Raw genomic sequence first — 22,313 nt, forward strand, 5'->3', positions numbered from 1 at the left:
CCATCTTCCGCTCACGCCCCAACATCGTGCAGCCCGCCTCCAGTGGTGTCGCGACAGGCGTGAATCGAGGGACGAATGGAGACGTGTCATCTTCAGCGATGAGAGTCGCTTCTGCCTTGGTGCCAATGATGGTCGTATGCGTGTTTGGTGCCGTGCAGATGAGCGCCACAATCAGGACTGCATACGACCAAGGCACACAGGGCCAACACCCGGCATCATGGTGTGGGGAGCGATCTCCTACACTGGCCGTACACCACTGGTGATCGTCGAGGGGACACTGAATAGTGCACGGTACATCCAAACCGTCATCGAACCCATCGTTCTACCATTCCTAGACCGGCAAGGGAACTTGCTGTTCCAACAGGACAATGCACGTCCGCATGTATCCCGTGCCACCCAACGTGCTCTAGAAGGTGTAAGTCAACTACCCTGGCCAGCAAGATCTCCGGATCTGTCCCCCATTGAGCATGTTTGGGACTGGATGAAGCGTCGTCTCACGCGGTCTGCACGTCCAGCACGAACGCTGGTCCAACTGAGGCGCCAGGTGGAAATGGCATGGCAAGCCGTTCCACAGGACTACATCCAGCATCTCTACGATCGTCTCCATGGGAGAATAGCAGCCTGCATTGCTGCGAAAGGTGGATATACACTGTACTAGTGCCGACATTGTGCATGCTCTGTTGCCTGTGTCTATGTGCCTGTGGTTCTGTCAGTGTGATCATGTGATGTATCTGACCCCAGGAATGTGTCAATAAAGGTTCCCCTTCCTGGGACAATGAATTCACGGTGTTCTTATTTCAATTTCCAGGAGTGTATTATAGTAAATTTTTCTAGAGATATGTACGACGTCAGACTTGCCAGTGGAGCCCTAGCTGATCATGAACCATTGATTTTAACGTTCTCCTGTGATCAGTTGCCTAAATCAGACAAATCAGTCAGAATCAAGTCTAATGCCACATGGGTAAGAGGGCAGAAAGATGAATATATTAATTTATTTATTGACAGAATATCTTATGTTAACTGGGACTTTGTATACAACACACAACCTGGAAAGGGTGCTGGTGAAATGGTGTTTAACAAATTCCTGGAAATACTCATAGAGTTATGGTACTCCTGCTCACCATTAATCAAAAGTAGCCCTAAACATAAACAGAAAAACAAACAGCTAAAATGGTATACAGATGAGCTAGCTCTCACTAGGGAGGAGATGCTCAGACTGTACAGAATATATAAAAATTCTTGTAAACAAGGACCTGAGCTAGATAATACTTCTTACAGAGCTTATCTAAAATGTAAAAAAATCTACAAAGACAAACTGTCCTTGGCCAAAAAACAAGCATGTGAACATTACATTGAAAGTGCTCCCAACAAATGTAAAGCAGCATGGGATATCATCAACCAATATAATTCACAAACCCATACACAAGATGCAATGCTGGTCCCAGAAGAAGTAAATAATTACTTCCTAACCTCAGTGAGTGAGCTGAAAAACAAAATCAAGCAAAATTGCACTTGTGCACTAGATCATCTTTGTGCTGTGCCCCATAGTATGTATACTTTCCACTGGAATGTTGTCACCCCAGAGGATATTGTAAAAGCTGTGGCAAGGTTCACCAACTCCAAAAGCATGGACTGTTATTGGTTTTCTAATTATCTAATGAAAAAAATAATACACCTTATCTGTCAACCTCTTTCTTTTATTTTTAATATGTGTTTAGAATCTGGAGTTTTCCCAGATGCACTCAAAACTGCTAAAGTAATACCGGTCTTTAAAAAGGGAGATAAGCATCTGCGCCAAAACTATCGACCAGTTTCTATTGTCCCAATTTTCTCTAAAGTTTTTGAATATGTAATGTACAGTCAACTAAATAACTATTTTGATAAGCATGATCTCCTCTCCAACAGACAATTTGCATATCAGCATGGTAAAAACACCACTACTGCTGTCACTGAAGTTGTTAACCAGGTGTTAACTGCATTCGAAAATAAGGATCTAGTGTCAGTCGTACTGTGCGATCTTAGCAAAGCCTTCGACTGCATACCATCTAACACCCTACTTGCAAAACTGGAATTTTATGGCATACACAAACCATCTTTGGATGTAATCGAATCATACTTAAGTGACAGGAGACAGTATGTATCAATTAAAAATATATGCTCCTCACTGAAGGAAGTTCGGACTGGAGTGCCTCAGGGCTCGGTCCTAGGTCCTTTTCTGTTTATCATTGCAATTAATGACTTACCTTACCATGTAGGAGCAAATTCAGTTGTGTGTTATGCAGATGATACAACATTGCTCAATACACACCATGACACAACAGAACTGCATCAGGCAACACAGGAAAAACTAGAACTAGTAATGGATTGGTTTTCTTCTAATGAACTCGTGTGTAATCCTGATAAAACACAAGAGCTAATTCTGGGTTTAACTACAGCTGTTGAAAGCAAATCAATAAAATTATTAGGATTCCACATTGACTCAAAATTAAACTGGGAGGAACACATTAGCCATATCTGCAAGAGAATAGCAAGAGTGTGTTATCTCATCTGGAGACTGACAGATATAGTCACTGATGAGTATCTAAAGGTGGTATATTTTGGCGTCTTTCAGTCACACATTTCCTACGGCAATTGTTATGGGGACATTCTTGCTTTGTCAGTGAAATTCTGAAAATTCAAAAAAAAGTAATCAGAATAATAAGCAAAGCTAAGCCCAAGGAACACTGCCATCCCCTCTTTATCAAGCACATGATATTAACTGTGGTGAATCTATACATCTACACAGCCCTGCTTTATGTCAAAAGCAACTTAAATGAGTTCGAGACCAGAGAGAACATACATCCCCACAACACCAGAGGCAAACTGGACTTTGACATACCAAGACACAGACTCACAAAGACTGCAAACTCACACAAAATAATGAGTTTAAAACTCTTCAATAAACTTCCAGCATCTGCTCGGTCACTGACCAATAATATTTTCAAACGTAAGGTTTATGACTGGCTTCTCAAACACCCATTTCATAAGATAACAGAATATTTTGAAATAAGCATTGACATTAGTATATAAGAATATTCCTAAAAGAAAAGGAATTAAATTGTAAAATCTTTACTGTAAAGTTGTTGTTAATTGTATATTTAATGTTCAGACCTATTCCGCTGTAAGTGGTCAATGGTGAATAAACTGAATACTGAATACTGAATCACAATATCTGAAAATGTAAGGGGACAGCGAATAAATTCGGTTTGGTCCTACTCTGGACTACTATAAAAGCAAAACAAGCTTCAAAAACTGACCAAATAAAATTATATAGAGAAATGCAGTGTCACTCACATTAAAAAATTAGAAATTTTCTGCCAAAAAGCAACCATCAAGAAGGGATGATACTGAGTAAAATGTACTAAAGTAAATGTTCACTAAGAAAGGACACGTTAAGCATAATTCCACCTTCACTGAGCGTTTTAAACCCAGTGACCACATGTATACTTCGGAACTTAAGGGCTCTGCACCGTGTTCGCAAAGGAAAGAGGCTCAGTCTACTTGAAGAGATTGAAGGTGTTGAACATTCATATGCCAAGAAGGATATGTTACTCAGTAATCAGTTGTCAGGCAAAATTTAATTTTTCTATAATTGCATGTTTCCCATTTTTAAATAATGTGTTAGCTTTTAGCTTTTTATTATCTGGGCCTTGGTCACTTGTCATGCATATGTAGCTGTATTTTATCTTCATGGCATTCTTCCCTTTTAGCCATGTATTTGAAATCTAATCTTTATTTTATTGCTACATGTATTTTACTTCATTATTCATTTGCACTACTTTTGAGCACAAGGGTTTTCTATGTCTCTGTGCATAGCTTTTGATCTAGAATGTACTGCATTGTATATATTCGCATTTGCTCTATTATTTTTTTATTTGTTTCTTAATTTATCCATTACCATTTGAATTTTATGCCTGCTGTTATCACACTGTACACCCAATGGCAATGCCGCATGTCATCCGTCATTACTATTAGCCCAATGTTTTGCATGAGCTCATGTCATTCATATGTATGAACTATGTGAGTACAGATGGGACTCTTGGGTTGTTGTTGTGTATGGCTGTGTTCATGGTTTGCATCTGAGGTCCTGTTCTGTGCTGCTGTTGCCATTGTGAGGTAAACATATTGTTCACTACTCATGCCTGATCCCAGTGAATTTATTTTATTAATTTTTGATATTTTTTCTGTATAAGTTGCCTTTTAGTATATTTTATTTGGTGTTATGTATTCTTGATGGATGCTTTATGGCATAAAATTTCTGATCTTTTAAGATGAGTATCATTACATGTCCCTCTGTAATTTTATTCGGTCAGTTTTTGAAGCTTATTTTTCTTTACAATAGTTCTGGATAGGACTACTTTGAATTTATTGTAATATCATCTTCCCCTATATTTTCAGCTAACCTGATGATGCCCTATCCAGGTGAAACACATTGTTTGTGAATTAATAAAGAACATTGTGCAACCTATGACTGTTTTTTAAATAGTACCAATAGAAGGCTGCTGTACCATAAAACTAAGATGCAATGGAATAATTTTTAATCATTGACTCTTTTAAAGACAGGTCTCATCCTGAGTAATACACTTGACACATTCTGTAGTGAAAATAATTTAGTATAGTTGTTACTTATAAAATTGATCATCTGGTTTCAGGTGTCCTGGCTGTGGATTTTTAAGAAACTTTACTGAGCATAAGATTATCATATGTTTGCCTCTACTCATACTTGTTACTATTCCTCTCTTTTTAGTGAGTGGATCTTTCTTAATTGGAAGAATTTCAGTGCTGCCAATATGCAGTGAAATTCCAAAGAAGATACACATTTCTTTTATACTACAGTTTTGCAGCTGAAATCCATGACTCATTCTTTTTATTTACACTCTGAAATATATTTAACTACAAAATGAATAGTGTTATTTATAAACAGTAGCCCAAAGAAATCCATTGGTGTACTGCTAGTGCGCTCTGTGTGTAATTTTGTTTTTAAGACAAAATATGTAGTTGCTATTGTGTGTCATGTGGTTCATTATGCCAAGTTCTCGCTTGATCTATTTAGTTTTGTCAGAGTGAGTTCTGGTCATGACTGATTTCATCCCGACCATTGCCCATTGCTCTGCAGTGTCATGAGACATACATGAGAGTTATGTTACCACACTACCCCAAGTTTATGCATTCTCGAGAGTCCAATCAACCATTTCTGATTTGTTATCTCTGAGTTCATAATGATTATCTTCTAATACAGTCCTTAACTTCTTGTCAGTAAATTTTTCATTCGTCCTTCTAGTTTTCACATTGGAAGATCCAGGCATCAGCTAATTAGTCACCATTTCAAACAACATATGTCAAAGTCAGATAAGCACAAAAAGTGATACTGTTGGCAGAAAACCCTACTCTGAGATTTTTTTGCTAGTTCACAGCTGCAGAACTAGAATGAATATTACTCTTGTGAATATGCATGGGTATGAGCACCTGCTACATAGACTCACTGACTTGCATTGACATTTATGAATGTCAGCCACAGTAAATGTGTTGACACCTAAACTGATACATGATGATAAGTGTGGTACTAATAATAGGTTTTGGGTCATTTTTAAAAAATGGAACAAAATAAGAACAATCTTCAGTACAGGGAACACTAGAACAAAAAAGTGAATACACATGTCTGCCTGATCAATAAACTATTAATGAATGAGCTAGTCATTCTGCAACAAACACAAATTTCCCATCTAAAAGTTTAGGCAGGAGTTCAGACAATACACAAAATTTTAAACTCTGTACGACACTTACCTTGTTTGCTGAAACAGAGAATAGAACTTCACACTTGTGTACCAATGCCCAGTGAAAAATTCATTAATATATGACATACCTTAGAAAATATGTCACAAGCATAAGAAGGTGGGTGCTGTTACCGTGCATGTAAAACATCATGTGTCAAATAAATGCCTTACTGGATAAGCTTTCTAGCCTCTTTATTACTGGAAGGAGAAATGACACTGCCAGACAGTTAACTTCAAGTCACAGTTTATAAGTCTGTCACTTTGTGCTGCTCTGTCTCTCACTGGTGCATGAATTTTTGGCTCACAGCAAGCCAACAGATTGCAGGGAAACTGCACAATATCCAGCTTTCTTGGTGAATATGCCATCTTTCTCATTACATGTGGATTTTGGCACAGTCTTACTTTTGTTTTAGGAGAGGGTGAATACTGTGTCATTTGTATCATTTTCTCTGCTAAGTAACTCCAGCAAATTGATTGATTCACAACAAAGTGCAGGGATCTGGAGCACTCATAAACACATAAAACTATGCACAGAAAGGTAGCTAAAATCTGAAATTGACAGTAGTGATATCTTTTGGATGAATTGAAATGTGTATCAGAAGTATAGACTAATGGAAGACTGAGGTTATGTATTTGTCACAGTAGACAAGAAAGTCAAGTTCCCTGAGACAGAAATTGGAAACTGCCTGGGAGATCATAAGAGCAAGAGTGAGTTTCGAGGATGAGCAAAATCTTATAGTTGGATCATTCTATTGACCATTAGCTCCATCCCCAGTAAACTTGACAGACAACCTCATCTCTCTGCTACATATGCTCCTCAATCATACGGTCATCACTGGAGGTGATGCAACAATTGATTGTGATAACTGCACATTTTTAACTTGTGAGGGTGGCTTCACTTTTTACAAAACAACACTAAATGAATTTTCATGAAACTACTTAAAAAGATACTTCAGAAGGTTCACTCATAGTGAAAATATATTAGATAACAAAGAGACATGAGCACTTTTCGGATGCACCCATGTAAACTGATATCGGGTAACAATGAAGCACTTAAGCAACAATGATCATCAAAGCACAAAGGGTAACTAAAACAATTAGTAACACAGGAGTACAGCATTATACACCACTTAGGAATGAAATAAACACAAAGTAGAGGGAAGCCAAGATGATACAGCTGTGGGGAAAATTGTGAAAAAATTGGAAAAGATGAAGTCTTCAGAAGGACTGGTTCAGCATGTAGGTAAGTTATGGTATGGTACAAAAGCATTCAGTGAATTTTAAAGCAAGAGTGTCAACATTATGATTGTAATGGAAATTCCACTCTTTAAGTGCAGAGGGGAGAATGGGAAGAGTATTTTGAAGGTGTCTATGAGGAGGAGACACTGTCTTATGATGTGATAGAAGATTTAATGAGAATCAGTATGGAAAACATAAAAAAGCCTGTATTAGAGTCAGAGTTTAACAGAGATTTTGCTGCCCTGCAATCAAATAAAATGGAACACATAGATATTTCTTCAGAAATGCTTATATCATTTGGGGAGGTGGCAAACAAACCACTTTCCAATTGGTGTGTGGAATCTATGAGTGTGAAGTCATACTATCAGACTTTCAGAAAAATATCATACACACCACCCTGAAGATAGAAATGGCACCTCAAGCAGCCAAGTTGCTGATGAGAATAGTACACATAAAAGTGGAAAGGAAAATTTAGGATGTCTTCAGTGATGATCAGTTTGACTTTCAGAAAGGAAATGGTACCAGAAAGGCAGTTGTGACACTGTGCTTGATAATTGAACCAAGACACAAGAAAAATCAAGACACATTTATAGGAATTGTCAAGCTAGAAAGTATTCAGCAATGTAAGATGGCGCAAGATGTTCAAAATTCTCAAGAAAACAGGTCTAAGCTATAGGAAAATATGGATAATATAAAATATGTACCAGAACTAAGAGGGAAAAGTAGGAATGGGAGACCAAGAATGAAGTGTGTGGGTTAGAAAGGATGTAAGACAGGGATGTAGTCTTTCATCTCACAGTTCAATCTATACTATACCAGAGAAGCAATGATAGAAATAAAAGTTTAAGAATGGGATTAAAATTAAGGGTGAAAGAATATCAGTGATAAGGTTTGCTGATATCATTACTATCCCCAGTGAAAGTGGGGAAGAAATGAGCATGCTGTTGACTGAAAGCAAACTGAAGAAAGACAAAAGTAATGTGGGGTAGCCAGAATGAGCTTAGTGATAAACTTAATATTACATCTCGTGTAACAAGATGATAGCATTCCTGAAGAAATGCCTGAGATGTGCGTGTTCTTTTCAACAACATGTGATGCCTATGGAAAAACTGGATGTCAAGCTAACATGGAAACTGTAAGATTATCACAGCTTGAAGAATCCATAACACTTATGCAAGGTAAGTGTAGGCTGATCAAACAAAATCCAGGCTCATGCTAGCATGTGACTGACTTTGGAGTCCACACGGCACTGCCCAACACATGAAATACCATGCCACTGATGGATGACATGCAGTTCACTCTGACTCTCAACCACAAAAGACTCCTTGTCTAATATACACAAGTTTGGGGGAGATAAGAAATCTCTCTGCCCTTAACCCTCTTTAAGGGGCATGCAAGCCCGAAAATACCCAGGCTTGTGCTGGAGTCACCAAGTGAAGAGACGAGAGGCAACAGGGATCTCTGCCAGCAGTTCCACCTGCACATCATGGGTGACACTTGGGATGGTTATCAGCTGAAGATCAGTGGTCAAGCACTGTTGAGGACTTGGACTGAGGTGGGGAGAGGGGATGGAGGAGCAACTTCTGATGGCTGTGGCTAAGATGGATTGGGGTACTTCACCTTCATCAGATTCTCTCCCCCTCCCCGCTCCAACAAACAGCTCAGTGGACAGTTACTCCAGGCAAGGGTGTAAACTATATGGTAAATGGTGCATGGATGATGAGAATGTCTTCAGGTGCCATTTAGTGCTTGTAGTGATGGCTGTTTGGTTCCTCCCACCTTTACTGTCTCCTGTTTGTCTAACTTGCGGTGTCCATTGTTCAGTTTACAGAGAGTATGTGTTTAGTGTGGTGGGGTCAGATGTTGCTGAACTGCAAATATATATCATTGTCAGCCCTTACATCCCAGCATGCTGCCTTCACCCACTCAGGTGTCTGTCTGAATATTTGTGCCTAAATGGCAGAACCTTGCCAATGCCATGGCATGGCTATTAAGTCAGGGGTGCATGGTGCTGATGCTATAGGTTGAATAGACCATTTGGCTGACAGGCATGTAGTACCTCAACCAGACCCTGCATATTTACTGGAGTTTCTCAGTAAGTCACCAAAAAAGTGGACAGGATATTGTCAAAACTGATTTCTTTAGTTTCAGTTTAAATGTCCTGACCAACTATTTGAGCTCTGTCTTTGGTGCCTGATAACCCAAAAAAGAAACCTGGCACCTGACAAGAGTAATTTTAGAGGGCTTGATGGTTAACCCAGTGTTATGAAGCTTTGATAACATTTGTCCAAGATGGAAAAGGTGCTCCACAAATCAACTGCTCTAAATGACACATATTGAGGTAGTTAAATACACAGACGAACTTCAAATCCACCAAGATGCGATCCAACAAACAAGAGAGGGCAGCATCTCCAGTGGTCAACCCAAAGGGCATCCTGTTGAACTCTAGACGTTCCAGTTGGTGTAAAAGGCCTTGATGTGCTTAGATTTTTTGGTAAGAGGGATTTGATAATAGGCTTGATTTAAATCAAGCACAGTGAACTACTTATCCCCAGAGAACCACATAAAACAGTTGTGAAGATCAGGCAAGGGGACTGACTCTAAAACAAACTTTTTATTCAGCAGCCTATAATCCACAACCATCCTATAGTCCTGACCTTGAGCCTTGGGGCAAGAAAAATGGGCAAAGCATAAGGAGAAGCACAAGGCCTGATCACCCCATCCTACAACATATTAGTTAACTTATGCTTCAAGATTTTCATTTTAGGGGGCGAAAGTCAATATGGTGACTGCCGAACCAGAACATCATCAATGAGACTTCTGTCATGGTCGATTGCAGTAGTTACTCCTAACTTATTACATAAAACATCAAGAAACTCCAAAAAACCAAATGCAGCCTGGTCTGATTGAAGATGAGCCACGTCGAATTCCCCCCATCTTGCAACTTATAAGATTAGTCACACTTGGACGGCAATAAGAACAGAGGGCTACCTTGTCACCTGGTGAGAATTTAAAGAAGATGGCACGACTAGGAAAATCAATGACCAGTCCAGTTCTTTGAATAAAATTGCATCCAACTAACAGATTAACTACTGGGTCCTTTGCAACCAGGTGAGTAACCGGCCAAGAGAAATAGCAAATGGACAAGCTGCCACGCACCTCCCCAATCAGAGGCAACGCTTTCCCATTGGCCACATGACATCTCTGAGGGCAGGGGCATGTGGGAATAATTTACACAAATGGCTGAACTCCAAATACAATTTATTGTCAAGGAACGAGACAGAACTACCGGAGTCAAATAATGTGCACAGAGGTTTCTGTCCGACATGGGCTCAAACATAAGGGAGGGATGATCTTGTCACAGCATGAATACTTGCACACTAAGTGGTTGACCTTCTCTGACAAGTACAAACCCTCTCCGCCCCATGGCGCCAGCCATTATACCTAGGAGCCCTTGCAATTGGACTCTCGCACTCAAGATGGTGGTACATGCCAAAATGCCTGCATGCAAGTGAATCAAATTGAGAGTGGCTTTGTCACCCCTGGAAACTGAAATCACCAGTGCTGAACCCATACCTACTCTACACTGCTCATCAGCAAAAGTGAGAGCCTCAGTAGAATCTACTAATTCATGCAATTCACCAAATTTGGTGGGACAGCAAGCAAGTACCAAAAGTGACTGATCCTCAGGGTGCATGCCCTCTAATATGTTACAAAAGCTATCAGACTCAGTGACGGATGTATTGAGAGCTAGTATGGCCATCGGCACTCACTCTACATATAGACCCAAAGTCTCCAAGAACCTCTATACCTGCCAATAATACTTTCGACCAAGATGTTTGCGCTTACCTGCTTACAACATTCTGCCTATAAAAAGAGCCCTGAGCTGCCCTATAGAGTCATGATGTCTCAAGATTGCCAAGACCAAAGTACCCAATGTCCCTTTTGCTAAAGGATAAAGCAAGGATAGAATCATGTGGTGTGGTATGTGTAAAGCATCAGCATGAAACCCAAACCGCACAAGCAGCCACAAGATTTGCTCCACTTGATTTAAACTATTAACAGACAATTCGGAAATACTGGACAGAAAGCACATAATCAGATTGCATAACATAGCAAAGTGATCAGAGGGTGAACTACCTACACTTTGGGCCTTGGAACACTTATCATCCTTCCTTTCTAAACTAATGAATCCTACCCTAATGTAAGTCCCTTGCCTGGTCACTCAACTGCTTAACTAATGGGGATAAACCAAGACCCTTCAGTTTCTCGTTATGGTTAAGATAAGATGACTGAAATCCAACAAGGGATTCCCTAAATGCACTACATATGCTTGAATCCCTGTGGCCTGCCTAGTTGCAAGTTGGCTATCCTCCAGAAAGGAGAGATTTGGCCTTATGTCATCTAACCCATCTGAAATGTTATGAAAAGAGGCACCTACCTCCCCAATGATGTCCACCGAAATTCTAATCGGCTTGTTCAGTGCTGCACACAACCTGTTCACTGATTCCAGGATGCTACCTTTGGTTGGAAGTTGACATATTTGGAGTTCATACTGAAAATACTCCTTTTTCAAATATAAAATTTTGGGACACCCTCTGGAATCCATGATAAGTAATGGCTCCCTGAAAACAACGAAACAACATATGAGTACAGTACCTTGAAAAGGAGAAATATGTTACCACAATAATCACAAGAAACAACAAGTGACATCAAATGGTAGACAACTCTAACCCTTCCTCCCACCAACCAGAACGTAACCACACCCTGCCTATACCAACGGATACCTCAAACTAGGTTTGGGATAGCCTTAAGGGAAAAACATGGAAGGTGGACCCACATATTTGTCATTTCTTGTTTCGCATAATACATTGTATTACCTTAACACAATGTTAACATCACAATTTAAAACTTATTACAAGAATCAAAATTGTTACCAAAACTTGAACAGGCTCAAATCTAAAAATTAATATACATAAAAAAACACTTAACAATTGCACCATTAAGAGAAGGGTATGAAAATCAGAAGTACAGAGTTCCCAAAACAAGAAAAGTCACATCTACTGGGCGTGGCTGCAAACAGGTTCAACAAACAATCTTACCAACCAAATCAATTACAATAACAGCTGTTAAATGTACTAACAAATTGCAACCTTGGGTAAATGTTATGCAATCAGACAACATTCATCCAAATATGGGAATGATCACAAGACACTCCACTGATTGTAGTTGTTGGAAGGCTGCTTGACCATGCATAACCCTTAATATGAAAATCCCTTAAACAATAAAATACACAGTCCCTCAAACAGACCAACTACAAAGGTATAAATTTTAAACACAAATGGCCAACCGTATTTTGCAACTGAACATTAACAACAACCCTTAATAAATATACAATTGCCCAACATTCATGATAAGTTGATGTACATGCAATTGAAATGTACTTCAACTGGTACACACCAGAAGAAACTTTGACACAATCTTTAATAATGGCACAATTGCCCAAAATTCAAGATATGTCAAAGTACGTGCAATTGAAATGTACTTCAACTGGTGCATACCAGCAAAAACTTTAATAACTATACAATTGCCCAAAATTCAAAGTAAACTGAGAGTACAGCAGATGGGTATCACACCCAACAAGGAACAAACAACCAAATTTCACAGCAAGTTTAGTAGCTAAAGACTGTTGATCAAGGTAAGGTTCGATTTATGCTGATAAGTAAAAGTCTTAAACTTAATGGGCTGAGAAGTAGCAATAAGAGTGCCAGCTTTAAAAGAACAGTTACAGAGGTATAATGAGGAAGAACATCAGGCTTGGCAAATATGCTTTAACCTTCTGAGCTTTTTAAATTCACCAAACAGATCCAACTACTGATTCCCACATAAATGGTGACACTCTGCTGTACATACATGAAATGATCAAGTTTACTTAAGCTGAGCCACCATTACACAAATGGAAGGGGTAGCAGACTGCCAGTCAACCAGGACACCGTGCGACGATGGGGGTGCCACCACATCAACAAACAAACATGCCTTTGCTTGGGGCCCAGGAAACATGAATGTGTCATTTGGTGCCAAAGCTGCCCTGCAAACACACATGAAAAGGAACAGTAATCTGCACAAATAAAGCTTCACGCAAGAATGGCCAGAAAAAATTAATGGCAAAAGATGGTTAAACTTAACGTTCCTTAAAAATTACTGGTATTCACAAGCAATCGTATCAGCATCTTCTGGTACAATAACACAGACATGCACATATACCACCTTGCCTTCCACACAGATCTAGCCACAATTTATTCCCTTCATGAAACCTATCACTAACACTGAATGATGGTCATGCACTCAAACACTAATAGATGTGTAAATATTGCAGGTCCAATTCTGTGTAACACAGGCATGACCTTACAGTATCAAGTACCCAGAATAAGAAAACAACACTTAACTCCACTCAGGTGTGAATAATCCACTACTTGATCATTCCAGCCAGGGTGTTATTGCCTCCAAACCACACAGGTTCTGTAAACCTTAAGTTTGCAGAGTAAGCTGCGAACCTGATGACTAGGTTGCACACAATGTCTGCTTGCCACTACTGATTCTTAAGTGAGCCAGCCAGGCTTGCCCCTGAGCAATTTAACCTTATGCCACTTCTCGAGAGCTGCGCCAGACAGCCAGAGCCCCCAACGGTCACAACTTGCGAGTCATGTGCCCCTCAGCCAGCTTACTCTCCATACCCCACCAAACCCACCACACACACACATCAACCGAAAGACCATAGCTAGTGACATGCAATAGAATCATTATTGGCAATCTTAAGTCTTAGTGGCACCAGTGGAATGTCATAATGCCAAGGTTAGAGCTGCCAAGGCTCAACATGCTTTCGCCAAAAATAATTTTGAGCAATTAGTTCAGGAGCCCATTGAAAGTGTAAATGATTGTAGAAACATACTTGACTTCTTATCAACAAATAATCCTTAGCATATAAGGAGCTTCATGATGGATACAGAGAGTAGTGTCACAAGCTCATTATAGCAAGAGTGAATATGTAACACCAAAACCTACCAAGAATAAATGTAAAATGTAACTATTTAAAAAAGCAGATAAAAATTCCCCTGACACCTTCTAACTGATAGTCTCCATTCCTTCTGAACTAGCTGTGTAGACATAGACCAGATGTGGCTTGAATTCAGAAAAATAGTATTGACAGCAATTGAGAGATTTGTACCAAATAAATTAATAAGAGATAACCCCTGTGATATGCAAAACAGGACAGAACAATGTTTCAGAAACAATGAGAAAAACATGCCAAATTTAAAAGAACGCAAAGTCTCCAAGATATGAAAAATTTTACAGAAGCTCAAAATTTAGTTGAGACTTCAATGCGAGATGCTTTTAATAATTTCCAGTCAAACTCTGTCTCAAAATCTGGCAGAAAATCCAAAGAGATTCTGGTCAGACATAAGTACACCAGTGACAAGATGCAATAGCTTCAATTCACAATAGTGATGGTAATGTTACCAGTTACAGTGCACTAAAATGGAGTTGCTGAATATGATTTCGAATATTTCTTCATCAAAGAAGATGAAGTAATGTTACAGAATTTGAATGATAAGCAGTACTAGCATGAGCAACTTAGAAGCAGATATTGTCGATGTGGTGAAGCAACTCAAATCACTTAATAAAGATAAGTCATCCTGTCCATATTATACACCAGTTATGTTCCTTTCAAAATACTTTGCTATAATAGCTCCATACTCAACAATCATGTACAACTGCTTACTCAATGAAAGATCTGAACCTGACGACTGGAAAGTTGCACAGCTCACACCATTGCTCAAGAAAAGAAGTAGCAGTAATCTGCTGAGTTACAGATACATATCACTGACATCTATTTGCATTAGGATTTTGGAAGATATGCTATGTTTCAAAATTATGGATTACCTTGAAGGAAATGATCTATTGATACATAGACCACAAATGTTCAGAAAATATTGCTCTTCTGCAACACAATGAGATCTGTATTCTCATGAGGTAATGATTGCTGTTGACAGTGAATCTCATAGATTTCAAGAAGGCTTTTGATTACCATTCCTCACAAGAGACTCCTAATTGGCTTGTGTGCCTATGGAGTATCATCTCAGATGTGTGACTGGATTCATGAATTCCTATCAGAAAGGTTATGATTCATATTAACTGACAGAAAGTCAGTGAGTAAAAAGTAAACATAAGTGATGTCTGGCATTCCACAAAGAATCTATATAAATGATTTAGGAGACAATCCAAGCAGCCCTGTAAGACTGTTTGCAGATGATGCTATCATTTACTGTCTAGTAAAGTCATATCAGAAGATTAAAACCAATTACAAAATGATTTAGACAAGATATCTATATGGTGCAAAAAGTGAAAATTGGCCCTAAATAACAAAAAGTATGAGGTTATCCACAAGAATACTAAAAGGAACCCATTAAAAATTTTTACATAGTAAATCACACAAATCTACAGGCTATCAATTCAACCAAATACTAGGTATTACAGTTACAAACAACTGAAATAAAATGATCACATAGATAATATTAGAGGGAAGATGAACCAAAGACTGTGTTTTATCAGCAGAACAATTAGAAGATGCAACAAATCCACTAAAATGATTACATTTGTCCATCTTCTGCTAGAGTACTGTTGTATGGTGTGGGATCCTTAACAGGTAGGATCAGTGGAGGACATCAAAAAACTTGAAGAAGGGCAGCTCATTTTGTACTGTCATAAAATAGGAGAGAGAGTGTCATGGATATGATAACATGAGTTGGGGTGGCATTCATTAAAACAAACGTGTTTTCCATTGTAGTGAGATTATTTCATGAAATTGTAATCACCAGTTGTCTGCTATGAATGTGAAAGTATTCTGTTGATGCACACCTACTTACAGAGAAGTGATCATTGTAATAAAATAAGAGAAATCAGAGCTCGTGCGGAAATATTTTAGTATTCTTTTTTCTGCTCTCTGTTTGAGAGTGGAACGGTAGAGAAGTGGTGTGAAAGTGGTTCCATGAACCCTCTGCCAGGCACGTAAGTTTGAACTGATGAGTAGTCACGTAGATGTAGATATAGATCTTGGACCAGGGACCAAGTAGTAGGATGAGTAACCTATGGTCTGTATGGTGGCGAAACTTTGTGCCACACAAGAGCACATGGAACTTCTTTACTAAATATATGATCATAATTGCCTCTTTCTCAACCTGAGAATAATTTCTCGTTGCTGACAACAAGATCTTGTTAGAAATAACTGCAGTACACTGCTCCAAGTCATCAGGAATTCTATCAGACAGCATGGTACCAATGCCATATTGAGATGTGTCAGTGCCCAGAGTCAAAGGCTTACTGGGGTTGAACATAGTCAGAGCTATTGCTTCAGTTTCTGGAATGTCAACTGACACTTCTTCAACCACACAAACTTTACACCTTTCTTGTGATGCTGGTTTAATGGATGATAAAAGTGGGCAGCCCATGGAATGAATTTTGGATAGTAATTTATCTTCCCTTAAAATGACTGTAGCTCCTTAATATACTTAGGAGCTGACAAATTTTTAGTCATGGTAATGTGTTCTGCTTTTGATTTGATATTGTTCCTAGATAGCACATTCCTTAAGTACTGCATTTGCAAAGCAAAAATACTATACTTATTAAGCTTGCAGTGCAACTTGTTTTCTATCAGTGAAAAACTACCTATAAATTTTGCAAACCTGCAATTTTGGAAACAATAACCCAAATGCTGCCAAAACAGTTGATAAAGCATGGAATATCTTCCAAAAGTTGTCAATAAAATTCTGAAATATTCCTGGACCAAAAGCCATGCCAGATGGCAAATGGTTAAACTAGTACATCCTGAAATGAGTATCTAATACAAAAATCTGTCAAGACTCACCTTCCAATGGCAACTGCAAGTGTGCATTTCTGAAGTCAATTTTGAAAAAATACTGATCACCAGCTAACTTAGCCAGCAGCTCCTCAGAACATGGTTTGAGATAATCATGTATAGTATTTCACCTTGTGCATTGATCGTGTGTTTGAAATCGTCGCAAAGTCCAATTGCCATTGGATTTCTTGATCAGAACCATGGGGGCTATCCCACTGGCTTGATGAAACCAGTGACACCACTTTTGAGATTTTACCATCTGTTGTGTTCTGCATTCATTTTATCTCCCTTAACAAATGGTACGGAGCAGGCTTGACAAAAATTAGGAGCTACCAATTGCTTCAGTGTTATGTGGGATTCAAAACTGATGGCCCTAACCAGAACCTTACTAAAATGTTAATGAAATGACGACAGTAATGCATCCTAGTATGAAATGGTACTCCCTGAGAGGCAAGGTTAGATTTATCGACTACTTCAAATCCAAAAACAGTTTCCTGACAACTGTGAATTTACAACCAAAAGTGTGAGAAAGTGTTCCATATTTTTGTATATGGCTGTGACAAGTAGTTGTCCTGCAAGGGACTCCACTGCCCATTATAAAATACTACTTAGTTCTGAGAGTGCTGTAAGGGGGAGGGAGCATCCCATATGTTGATAAGTATCTAAATTTATCATACTGACTGATGTTCCTGTGTCACTGAAACTTGACCAACTCCCAGCTATCCCCAACTCTCTAATGATAAGGTGCAGCCATAGGCCCACTAACGTACACAGGGGTTGATTGTGAACATGGGATTTTGTCTCACGACAATGCTCTTTGTTGTTTCCTTCACACAGCTACTAAGACAGACTCAATAAGTTGCAAAGAAATAAGGGCATTGTCTCCTCTTGTGTAAGGACCAGCAATCTGGGCAAGACACTTTACCTATGGGGGTAAGTCCAATGCTGTGGAGGGTTGGCACTCAGCACCTGCCGTGGACTCAGTGGGTGAGTCTAGAGCCAGAGACTGAGAGTGTTCCAGGGCAGCCACCACCTTCATAGCCAAGTGGTACTGAGATGCAGGAGAATGGTTGATTGACCATCTTGAGAACACAACCACTAAAAATTGGACAGCCATTAAAGGTGTCCTGTCCTGCTGGCATGACTCATCAAGTTTTGTCATCTCCAATCATCTGAAAACACATTTTGCACTGCAGCAGTCAACTCCTCTGACTCTGCAATTGGTGTTACCTTGTCTAATGTCAGTTACAGATGTGCTTCTGCTTTAGTCTGTACTGCTTTGTCTACTGCTGGCCATACCACTGCATCACAAATGGAGGAGTCTGCAGAGGAAGTGCTACATTGTTTACACTCAAAATTACATCTACATGTTAACCCCTGTGAATCAGCCATCCACACTGTGTATGACTGCCTGGGACACTTATGGCATTGACTGAGCTGTAAGCAAGTAGCTACCATGTGTGTTTGTCTACCATAGTAGTTTACACAACTAGTAATTTACATAACTCTGCAAGTCTTCTTTTGCAGGGTTTGTAAGGAGCTGCAATTTCTGAATGATCTCATACAAACTATTACTACTAGGCAGCAACAAAGTTTTCTGATCTACAGACTCAGTGATGTGCCTTACCTGGTAGTACAGCTTAAAGTGTCATAAGCAATTTTCTCATCTTTCCACAATGTCATCAAAACCAGTGGAAAAGGCTGCTCCACTGGTGTCACTGGCTGTAGGTCAACAAACAGATGAGTTCCTGCATTTGATCCTGCTGCTGTTGATGCATCAGTTGTTGTCATTGTTCCTATTTCAGCTCCTCCTCTTGCAGCTGCATTTGTTGCCTCCAACACTCCAAAACTGGTGACTAAAATATACAACTCTAACACCATTGTAAACATGCTCGCAAGACCAAGGTATCATCACCAACGGTCATATCTTGCATAGTGAGATGGTATCATCCCAAAAAAAAAAAAAAAAAAAAAAAAAAAAACCACTCAGGATGAGCGGAGCATACCACAATATGTGACTTCTGCAAAAACACCTGGAGTCAATCAAGCAACTGACCAAAGATTTTGAAGATGCAATCAGGACAAACATGGAAACCGCAAGAGCACAACAGCATGAAGAATTCTCAACATTTATCAAGATGAGCATAGGCCAAGTAAACACGATGCTGGCTGGTGCTAGTATGCAACTGACTTTGGAGTCCATGAACCGGAAAACGTACAGGTCCAGAGGTACTACCCAAAACATGTGACACTCACATCTCTTAAGGTTAAGTTGCAGACCACTCTGACTTTCAACCGTGAACAACTCCGCATCTGACATATTTGAGTCTGGCACTTTGAATGAAATGAACAGCCTAATGAGTACAAAAAATGGTTCAAATGGCTCTAAGCACCATGGGACTTGACATCTGAGGTCATCAGTCCCTAGACTTAGAACTACTTGAACCTAACTAACCTAAGGACACCACACACATCCATGCCCGAGGCAGGATTCGAACCTGCGACTGAAGCAGCAGTGTGGTTCTGGACTGAAGCATCCAGAACCACTTGGCCACAGCGGCCGGCTAATGAGTACACATTTTGGTCTAAGAGTAAACACAAGGAAGACAAAATTAATGAGCTGTATGTGGAATGAGATTAACAACACACTTAACATGTTAACTGCTGACTACAAAGGGGGAAACGTGAGGGAATTCTTCTATCTAGCAAGCAAACTGATGCATGGCAGATGAAATAAGGAAGACATGAAAAGTAGAGTATCACATGCAAAGAGGGTGGTCCTAACCAAACAAAGCCTACTAATACCAAACATTGGCTTTAATATGAGGAAGAAATTTCTGAAAATATACCTGTAGAGCACATTGTGGTATGGTAGTGAATTGTGGACTGTGCGAAAACCAGAAAAGAACTGAAGTGTTTGAGATGTAGTTCTATAGAAGGATCTTGAAAATTAGACAGGCTCATAAGCTGGGGAATGAGGAGAGCCCCTGCAGAATTGCTGAAGAAGGGGATATATAGTGCACACTGACAAGAAGAAGGGGCAAGGTGATAGGATGTGTGTTAAGACATCAAAGAATAACCTCCATGGTACTAGAGGGAGCTGCAGAGGGTAAAAACTGTAGGGGAAGCAGAGATAGGAATATATCCAACTTGAGGAATTGTGGGTCAGGTTTAAAAGCATGGACAGGCATCTGTCTAGTCGAACCATTCATAGTACATGCTACAGTTGTTGTAACAAAACTTCTTAAGAAACAAAAACTATTGAAAAGTAGCTTAAAACAAAGTATAGGGCTGTAAATAGAGAGGTGAAAATGTTGTTACATGTTTGGCTGTCAAAAGGACAATGTGTGAATTTCAGCAGCTACTGTAACAGATTCTTTCTTATCTATCAACCTCTCACAAAATCCAAATAAATTCTGCCCTTATGTTAAGGGCAGTAACAACATAATGAGTGTCCACCCACTCATGGACAATATTTGAACAAAAATTGATTGTAGGAAATCAAAAACAGAAGTGTTAAATTCTATTTTGATATATTCATTTACAAACAACGATCCAGGATTGCTGCACCAGTTTAAGTGTCATACCACTGCAAGGATGAGTGACATAAATATTAGTCACGGTGGTGTTAAGATGCATCTGAAATCACAAAGGTTGATGAGGCCACAGTGTATAATGGAATCTCTGTCAGATTCCTTACAGAATTTGTGACCAGAGGAGTTCACACCCATCCACCAATAGGGAACCAGAAGTGATCCACAAAACCATTACCCAATATCATTAACGTCCATCTGTTGTAATGAGCAGAAACTGAAAGTTTTGGCATTATAAATCTTTCAAGTAGGCAAGCAAAAAGGCATTATAAATAGCTAAAATAGGCAATAAAGAGTAATACAGAAAAACTTAATGTCATACCTATTTATTTACTAAATTATAATATTATGAAAAGGATAGTTGCTACTCACTATATATACGATGCTGAGTCACAGTAAGGCTCAACAAAAAGAAAGTGAGCTTTCAGCCAACAAGGCCTTCATCAGAAATAGAAACACACACACACACACACACACACACACACACAGTTGACTACAGTCCGTGGCTACTGGGCCACAGTTGGCTCAATGTGCATGCCTGTTGCCTATTTCTGATGAAGGCCCCGTTGTTTCACTTTCTAGCAATCTGTGACTCAGCATCTCCACTGTATGGGGAGTACCAACTATCCTTTTCATAATATTGTTACATTCCATCCTGTATTTTCCATGTTTGTTTGTTTTATTTACTAAATTGCACTGTTCAGACATCACATGGTTGGCATATTTATGTTAACATTGTATTGCCAGAATGAATTTCTGCTCTGCAGCATATGTGCTGTTATGAAACTTCCTGGCAGATTAAAACTATGTGCCTGATTGTGACTCAAACCTGGGAGCTTTGCCTTTCACAGGCAAGGGTTCTACCATCTGAGCTACCTGGCAAAGGTCATGGGTTTTGAGTCTCAGTCCTGCACACAGTTTTAATCTACCAGAAAGTCTCAACATTGTGTTGTATTATATTCTTAAAGTAACTTCAAAGTTTTAAACAAAATAATAATTGTATTAGACAGAAAAATGAAATTCTTTTTTTTATTTTTTATTTTATTTTATGTTTAAAAAAAAAAAACACCTGTGCGTTACAGTGCTTTATTGTCTTGCACATGACAAGCAAATACTTGTCTAAATTTTCTGGGGTCATGTTGAGTCTTCTGTCAGATAATACATTTTTCATTGGAGAAACTGACCTCTCACCATTTATACATTGAAAACTGGAGTAAATCTAGAAGAGTGGATGTCTCTACTGCAGGATCCATTTCAACTGCAGTAAAATTTTTGCCACCTTGTAGAATTTTTGATATGTTTCTACATTTTCAAGATCAGGATTATTTGAAAACACCATTTTATGCTTTCCCATAACTAATGAACCCCATTTCCCTGACACACTCTCCAATCTTGGCACTACACAACCTGTAGACATCTAGTCCTGAACAATTGAAAGCAACAAATGATCTACTGTAGAACCTCATCATCATACTCTGCTTGTAGAAATACTACACAAAGATTGGATTGCAACATTTAGCTGCATGGATGCATGTTCATTCATCACAGATAGTACATCCTCTGCACCAAACACAAATTCATTCGATCTGCCTTTGCTGCCACTGGTTGCCTGGATTTCAAACTGGGTATGGAAATTAACATTTGGTACAGACCACCCTCAAACCCCACCTGTGATTGTGGACAATTTATTTCTTTGACTTTGTCAAGGGCTGCCCTGTTTCTTGAATCTGGTAGATTGCTTTTCGCAGGAAACCT

General features: G+C 39.2%; 1 protein-coding gene across 1 annotated transcript in view; it reads left to right on the forward strand.

The window, feature by feature from the left end:
* The window catches only part of LOC124755559 (otoferlin-like), a 461,140-nt gene that overhangs the window by 279,777 nt on the left and 159,050 nt on the right, over positions 1-22,313 (forward strand). The gene's annotated exons all lie outside the window — the stretch shown is intronic.

Source organism: Schistocerca piceifrons, chromosome 1 (genome assembly GCF_021461385.2).
Source record: "Schistocerca piceifrons isolate TAMUIC-IGC-003096 chromosome 1, iqSchPice1.1, whole genome shotgun sequence".
In the NCBI taxonomy this organism is placed as follows: Eukaryota; Metazoa; Arthropoda; class Insecta; order Orthoptera; family Acrididae; genus Schistocerca; species Schistocerca piceifrons.